The sequence below is a fragment of the Meriones unguiculatus genome, chromosome 5, assembly GCF_030254825.1.
Source record: "Meriones unguiculatus strain TT.TT164.6M chromosome 5, Bangor_MerUng_6.1, whole genome shotgun sequence".
In the NCBI taxonomy this organism is placed as follows: Eukaryota; Metazoa; Chordata; class Mammalia; order Rodentia; family Muridae; genus Meriones; species Meriones unguiculatus.
In genome coordinates, this window is record NC_083353.1 from 111,025,303 (window position 1) to 111,032,151 (window position 6,849).

At 49.4% G+C, this 6,849-nt stretch overlaps 1 long non-coding RNA gene across 1 annotated transcript; it reads right to left on the reverse strand.

Annotated features, from left to right (window-relative positions):
- Positions 1-572: 572 nt before the first annotated feature.
- Positions 573-4,497, reverse strand: LOC132654272 (uncharacterized). The gene is made up of 3 exons (XR_009591934.1): positions 4,077-4,497; positions 3,392-3,473; positions 573-2,488 (listed from the first exon to the last, which is right to left on the reverse strand). It is a non-coding gene; the product is annotated as an uncharacterized LOC132654272 (long non-coding RNA).
- Between the last annotated feature and the right edge of the window lie 2,352 nt (positions 4,498-6,849).

Below are 6,849 nucleotides of genomic sequence, written 5' to 3' on the forward strand. Positions count from 1 at the left end.
TCCTAAGAGACCCTTTCTCCACTTGGACCTTTACCCCTATTGCCCTGTTTTCACTCTGTGGCCTGAGAGTTAGAAAAAAGTCATACTATCGGGGCTGGAAAGACAGTTCCGCTGTCACTGCCCGGAGCTTTTACCCCTCCTAAAGAGGAGCACAGTCCGGATGTCCAGCACCCCCGTTGGAGCTCACAGCCATCTGAAACTCCAGTTACAGGGATCTGACGCCCTCTTCCGGCCGCCTCCGGAACTACAGTCACATGCACACGAATAAACAATAAATTATATCTTTTTTTTTTTAAGTCATTCTACCAAGATAAATTATTACCTGAAGACTCAGATGAGAAAATAGTTAGGATGAAGAGGAAAGGATTTCTGGGATAAACCATTCTAGAAATATCATTCTAAAAGGATGTTAAAGATATCAAATAAAATAAGATTTTTTTTTTCCAAGAGTGAATAAAAGGTAGGGACAAAACTGTAAAAACTTAAAGCTAACTCACAGTTGTGACCTTGGAGGGGCAATTTTATTATTATTATTATTAACAAGAAAAGACAGAAAATAAAGTACACAGGAAGCCAAAAATCTTTCCACATTAGCCCTGTGATTGCAAAGTTAGATGACAATTGACGTTAACTAATGCCTTTTCGTCCTCGAGTCAAGAATAGTATCGTTGTTCTTTCTCCCTCCATTCACCACTTCCCTTCTCTCTGGAATTTCAGTCTGTCCACACTCCGATCTTCTAACTGTCTCAGTGTCAGGCCAGCGAAGATACAACGTGTGATTTCAGCATCCCTCGCCCAGCGGCTCTGTGTCTCACCTGAGCGCACTCTCATCCATCCTTCAGCCTTCCTGGAACCCCGCAGGCCTCCCTTTTCCCTGTGTGCACTGTTTAAGGCCTATCCGCGTTATAGGACTCTGGTATTGACGCTCCCATCTCGCTTATGACCAAACCTTGAAGATGCTGGCAAGATGCCTCAGTGGATGGTGGACCTCATTATTATTATTATCCCATGTGGGATGTTGGTTGTGGAATTTTTTTAAAATTTGTCTTCATTAGGGGCTGAAGATACGGCTCAGCGGTAAGAGTACTGGCTGCTCTTCCAGAAGACCAGGGTTCAATTCCCAGCACCTGCAAGGCAGTTTGCACTTGTAACTCCAGTTCTAGGGGATCCTAGGCCCTCACACGGGCACACATGCAGGCAAAACACCAATGCATATAAAAAAAACAAATGAAAAAAAGCTGCCATTATACAGTGTAGGGTAGATGTTTCTTTCTAAGAAACCACCCATGGTGGCGTGTCTTATCACCACCAGAGAAGAGAATATTCACTGTTAACGTTGGCTTGGGCCAGGTATGGAGCTGAGGCCTAAGGAATCGATCCAAATGACCAGCCACCACCCACGTATGGATTTTCAATTAGAGGGCCCAGACTTCTGGATTGGAAAGGTTGACAGGAGGCTCTGATCCTTAACTTACCTGGTGAGACACTGACCTACCAATCTTCACCTGCTGTTTCTTTTTCTCTTTTGTTTGAGGTTTGTCTCCCCAATATAGGACCATGTGCCCCAGGAGTATGTGTCACAGAGGACTTTTTTTTTTTTGTTGTTGTTGTTGTTTTAAACAGGGTTTCTCTCTGTAGCCCTGGCTGTCCTGGAACTCTCTTTGTAGACCAGGCTGGCCTTGAACTCACAGAGATCCCCCTGTGCTGGGATTAAAGGCGTGTACCACCACTACCTGGTGCAAACTTATTAATTAAAAAAACAAGTAGTTTATTTTATGTGAATGCATGTTTTCCCTTTATGTCTGTCTGTGTACCACTTGTGTACCTGGTGCACAAGAAAGCCAGAAGAGGCTGTTGGATCCCCAGGAACTGGAGTTCTAGATGGTTATGGGTGTTGGGACTCGAACTTGGGTCCTCCAGAAGAGTAGTTAGTGCTCTTAACTGTTGAACCAGGACCATCTCTCTGGTCCTGGGTAGCTTATTCTTACTGGTCTCGGATATTTTTATTCTTCTCCTTTCTGCAAAAGGAAGGCTAGGCTTGCCTAGCTTGTGTCGTGATGTCTTGATCCGAGGCTTCAGCCTTCCCTTCCTGCGGGAAAAGCCCTCGGAAACCATCACTAAGCATCACGGAGGCCCTTTGGCTACTGATGGATCCGTGTAAACTCCCAATGAGGTTGTTCCCAGAGTCCATGCTGGCAACCTCATGCCTTATGCAGGAATCCTCCAGACCAGGCCCTTAGTTCTACCAGAGGTTTCTTGCACTCACCCAGATCACTCTCCCTGTCTCTGGTCCCTCTTCCGAGCCAGGACCCTCAGACTGGGAGTCTGCACATGCTTTGAGCTTGAACATACATCTCAATCACTCACGACCCGAGGGCTGTCCCAGCCTCCGAAGCAGGACTGTGGGACTTCGATTTCCTCCTCCTTCTCTTGGTTTGGGAGTTGTTTTTGCAGAACCTCATCATCCGCCCCAATGGGCTCTCCGGGACTGTCGGAGGGAGAGTAATCTTCACTTCCACCTTTCTTACAGCTTCCTGGATTTACTCAACGCCCCTCCACCTCCCCGACACACGACCCATGCTGGCAGTTTCTCTTATTTTTCCTGGACCTTTTGTTCCCCATTTTCAGCTCACTCACATTCTGTTAGTCCTGAAAGCAGAGAGTGTCCCCACATCCAGGGTCACAAGGCAGCAAGGTGGGGTTAGCTCCCGAGACCCTCGGTAATAGAGAGCCCCGATTTGGGTCTGGGGGTGGCTTTCAAGCAAATGACCTCACAGTTCGAAGGGTTTCAGCAAGGCAAAAGTTTCCTTCTGCAGCAGGGTGTGCAGCCATGTCAAACTGAGTGCACGCATGCGCGTATACACACACACACACACACACACACACACACACACACACGCATGCACACCCAGTAGGAGTCCTGTTCAGTCTATTCCCAGCAGTAAGGGGTCCTGTACCTCACTCTGAGTGGTCAGACCTCGGCCTCACACTGTTACATGGCACAGTTGATAACCAGAATCAACAGAATGCAATTTTCAGCAGAGAGTGTGACCGTGAGCACAGATTTGGATTAGGAAAGTATTAACCCTGGAATTTGAACTGTTACCAAGTGGCTTCTTTGAATTTTTTTTTTTTTTAAATGGAGCTGTGCATTATTTCACCCTCTGTTAGGAAAGACAGTACATTTTGTTTTACTTAAGACCCGCTTTTTATCCGGGTGGTGGTGCACACCTTCAATCCCAGCACTCAGGGAGGCGGATCTTTGTGAGTTCGAGGCCAGCTTGGTCTACAGAGTGAGTCCAAGGACAGCCAGGGCTACACAGAGAAACCCTGTCTTGAAAAACCAGAAGCAGGGGCCTGGAGAGAAGGCTCAGAGGTTAAGAGCACTCACTGTCTGCTCTTCCAAAGGTCCTGAGTTCCCAGCAACTACGCGGTGGCTCATAACCGTCTGTAATGGGATCTGGTGCCCTCTTCTGGTGTGCAGGCGTACATGCGGGCAGAATATTTAATAAATAAACTAAAAGAAAAGAAAAGAAAAAAAATAATACAAAAAAAAAAGACCTGCTTCTTGTTTTTTTAGGTCTCCTTTCTCTCTCTCTCTCTCTCTCTCTCTTTTTCTTTTTTGGCTTTTTGCGATCCTCTTGCATCTTCCTCCCCCCAAGTGCTGGAATTAAAGGCATGCACCATCACGCCTGTCAAGGCATGCTTTTTTAAACAAAATCCTCAGCGTCCGTACAGGACAGTTCCCTATGAGTTATGATCGGTCAGGGAGGCCCTGGAGACCTGTGTCTGCGGCCAGGGATCGCGGCTACACCCCATGACCAGATGGCAAGTCACGTCTAGAGGGTAGAACACGGCACACTTTGTTTTCAGGACCGAGAGGTCAATCTGGAACCGTCCTGGAGACTTCCTGTTGACTGGCTTCCTCGGTCCAGAGGGGGTGGGGAGGAGGGGGTAGGGTGGGGAAGGGAGTGACCACTGGCGCAATCGTGACATGACTCTTCATGACTCTTATGGGAGTGACCCCGAGACCCGTTCCCCAGGAAGAAATTCATGCCTGGTTCTGCAAACCTGACCGAAAGTCCCCAGTTGGGGAGGTCACAGCTTCTAGGGAATCCTCTGACTTTGTTTTCTTCTAAATGCTCAGGCTCTCCAACTGCCTCCTGCGTGTTTGTTTACGTCCCTCGATTACTGCTGCTCTCAGCCTCGCCCGAAGAAGCTTTCCTGTTGCAGTGGTCAGCAGTTAAGGCCGAGACCCGCACACGGTGAATCCGCCCCTCCCCCAAGGCTCGGGAACTAGCGCGGAGAGATGGTAGCAGGTTTAAAGGAGCCAAGAGGATGGGGAAGGGCGCCGTGAGACGCCGTCTTCTGGACGCGACGTGGCTGTCGCACCCATGAACTCCTGGCAGCTGGGGTCATCTGCACAAAATCAAGGCGGTCAACATTCCTGCCTTGGAGGGGGAGGAGCTCACAAGGCCCCACCCCCAGCTGAGACGCAATTGGCGGCTGGTGGCTGCGGGGAAAGGGCAGAGCCGAATTTCTTCGTGTGTGTGCGGTCTCTGGTGGGTGGCCCACGCTCCAGTGGATGGCCCCACGCCCGTGGGCATGTGGACATCACTAAGTGGACTCACTGAGTCATTTTTACAGAGGGTGTGAAAGTGGGAGGAAGACAAACGGGGGGCGGGCAGGGGAAAGGAAGTAGGAAGTAGGGTGTGATCAAGCTGCGTTTTTGTACAGGTAACAAATAGTCAAAGAATAATTTTTAAGCAAAAGCAAAAGTTAAGTTTTATCGATACAGCCTGCCTAGATCAACCTCTGGATATGTGCGCTGTGTGAGCGTTGCTTGCAAACCACCCCTTAAGCGTCAGGGGGCACTGGAGCAGTTCAAGCTCAGGCGGCAGGAGAGGTGGGCACCACACTAGCTGATGCCCTGCCAAACGGGCTGGATGATCAGGAAGGGCCAAAGCAGCGGAGGGGGACAAGGAGAAACTACGCTTTCATGGAGCATTTTCCTATAGACACAGAAGTTTTGGACTCAGTCTTTAGAATGACCTCACAACCTGGGCTCAGCCATTACTGTTTGATAAGTTAGAAAACTGAGATCCAATTTCTGCTTAAAAGACTTACTTCTAAAGCAGCCGGTTAGCAGTTAGATTGTGCTGCTGGGGGGCCACAGCTGAATCCCTGAGCCTCTTGGAGAAGCTTGTTTCTGTACAGGGAACCTCTCCTGCCTTGTCAACTGCTCCGTTGGGGAGCCACCCCACGGGCTGTGTCTTTCTGGGCTCTGCCAATCACCCGCTGGGCTGGTCAGGCCAAAGGGAATCTAAAGATAAGCCTCTTGCAATTTACAAGGTAGGTTTTTGGTGCCAGGAGCCTGCTGCTCTCAGAGTAATCCGGAGCCCTGCTGCTGTTCCTGGCCAGATCTGTCCCTTTTCTTCCAATCGGCACCTGGATTCCAAGTTTCCAAATGCCTGAATCTGGAAGAAACTCACAGCCTGTTCGCCGAGCAGCTTCAACTCCAAATGATGCTATTTTCACCATTTCTGTCACCGCTCACGTTCACAACAGTGGAAGGCCAGTCTCTCCACTGGGCTCTAGAGCGCATCCTCAGTCCCTCTCAGGGGCTCTGTCCATTGTGCTGTTCAGTCAGCTTCCTCTCCATCAGCCTGAACAGGCGCAAGCTCTCCTATGCTGTTCCCCACCGTGAGGCTTCTTGAAAGAACTGGCTGTCTATACAAGCTGTCTCCAATTCCCTCCCCTGATCCACTTCCAACTTTCCACACTCAGCAATATCCCACCCGTCTCTGTTACAGAATGACGTGTTTGCCTTACTCAAGCCACGAGAGACTAATTCATTGTCCAGGTTATTTGTTTGTTTGTTTGTTTTGTTTTTTACTTGCCTGACATTTCAGAGTCCCATGCTCAGAGTAATTCTGTTAATGGAGCTCATGGTGCATTTACTTTCCAAATATTTCTTCTTTTATTTAATTTAATTTATTTTTATTTTTTTGAGACAGGGCTTCCCTATGTAGCCTTGGCTGTCCCGGACTCGCTTTGTAGACCAGGCTGGCCTTGAACTCACAGAGATACGCCCGCTGCCGCCTCCCTGAATGCTGGGTTTACAGGTGTGCACCGCCGTGCCTGGCTGCTTTCCAGATATTTCTAATTTTATCGTTTAGGGTCATAGATCATACTCTAAACTACCACAATGTCCTTGGACTTAGAGTTTCTAGACAAGAATAGAAAAACCGAGCTTAATTTATGTTAACTTACTATGCAGTTTCAGAGAGATGTCCGTGAAAGCCATACCTCAAGTGTGTGTGGGGGAGACCCAAAACTGCATGCGACTGTTTAGTGCTAAATCCTCAGTGAGTGACATAAACAAATCCAATGCTCAAAGGGAGAAACTAGAGACTTTCATGGACTTGATAAATACGGCTGAAACTACCTTTTCCGGCCCTCAAAGACTAGAAAGGAGTACAGGAAAAATGAGAACAAACGAGCGATCCGACAATGAGATGGGCTCGTTCCGCTATTAACAGCGCTAGGGTGCATAAAAACCGGAGGGGGGTTGTGGGGAGACTGAGGAAACAGACTCCCTTGGGTCCCGAGTCGGGCAACTAGACTAAAGCAACTAACTGGACAAACAGATCTGGACAGGATCAGCGTACGTGGGGAGCGCGCGACGGCGAGGGCAGTCGGGGCCCCAGCAGCCAAGCTGACAGCGGACAGAGCCGAAAGAGGCCAAGAGCGCACCTGGGTCGCGGCGGGGGCGGGGCCAGACGAAGCCCCGCCCCACCCCCGCCCCCGAGCGCCCCGCCCTCGGGGGAGCCGGAAGCCTGGCGCGAA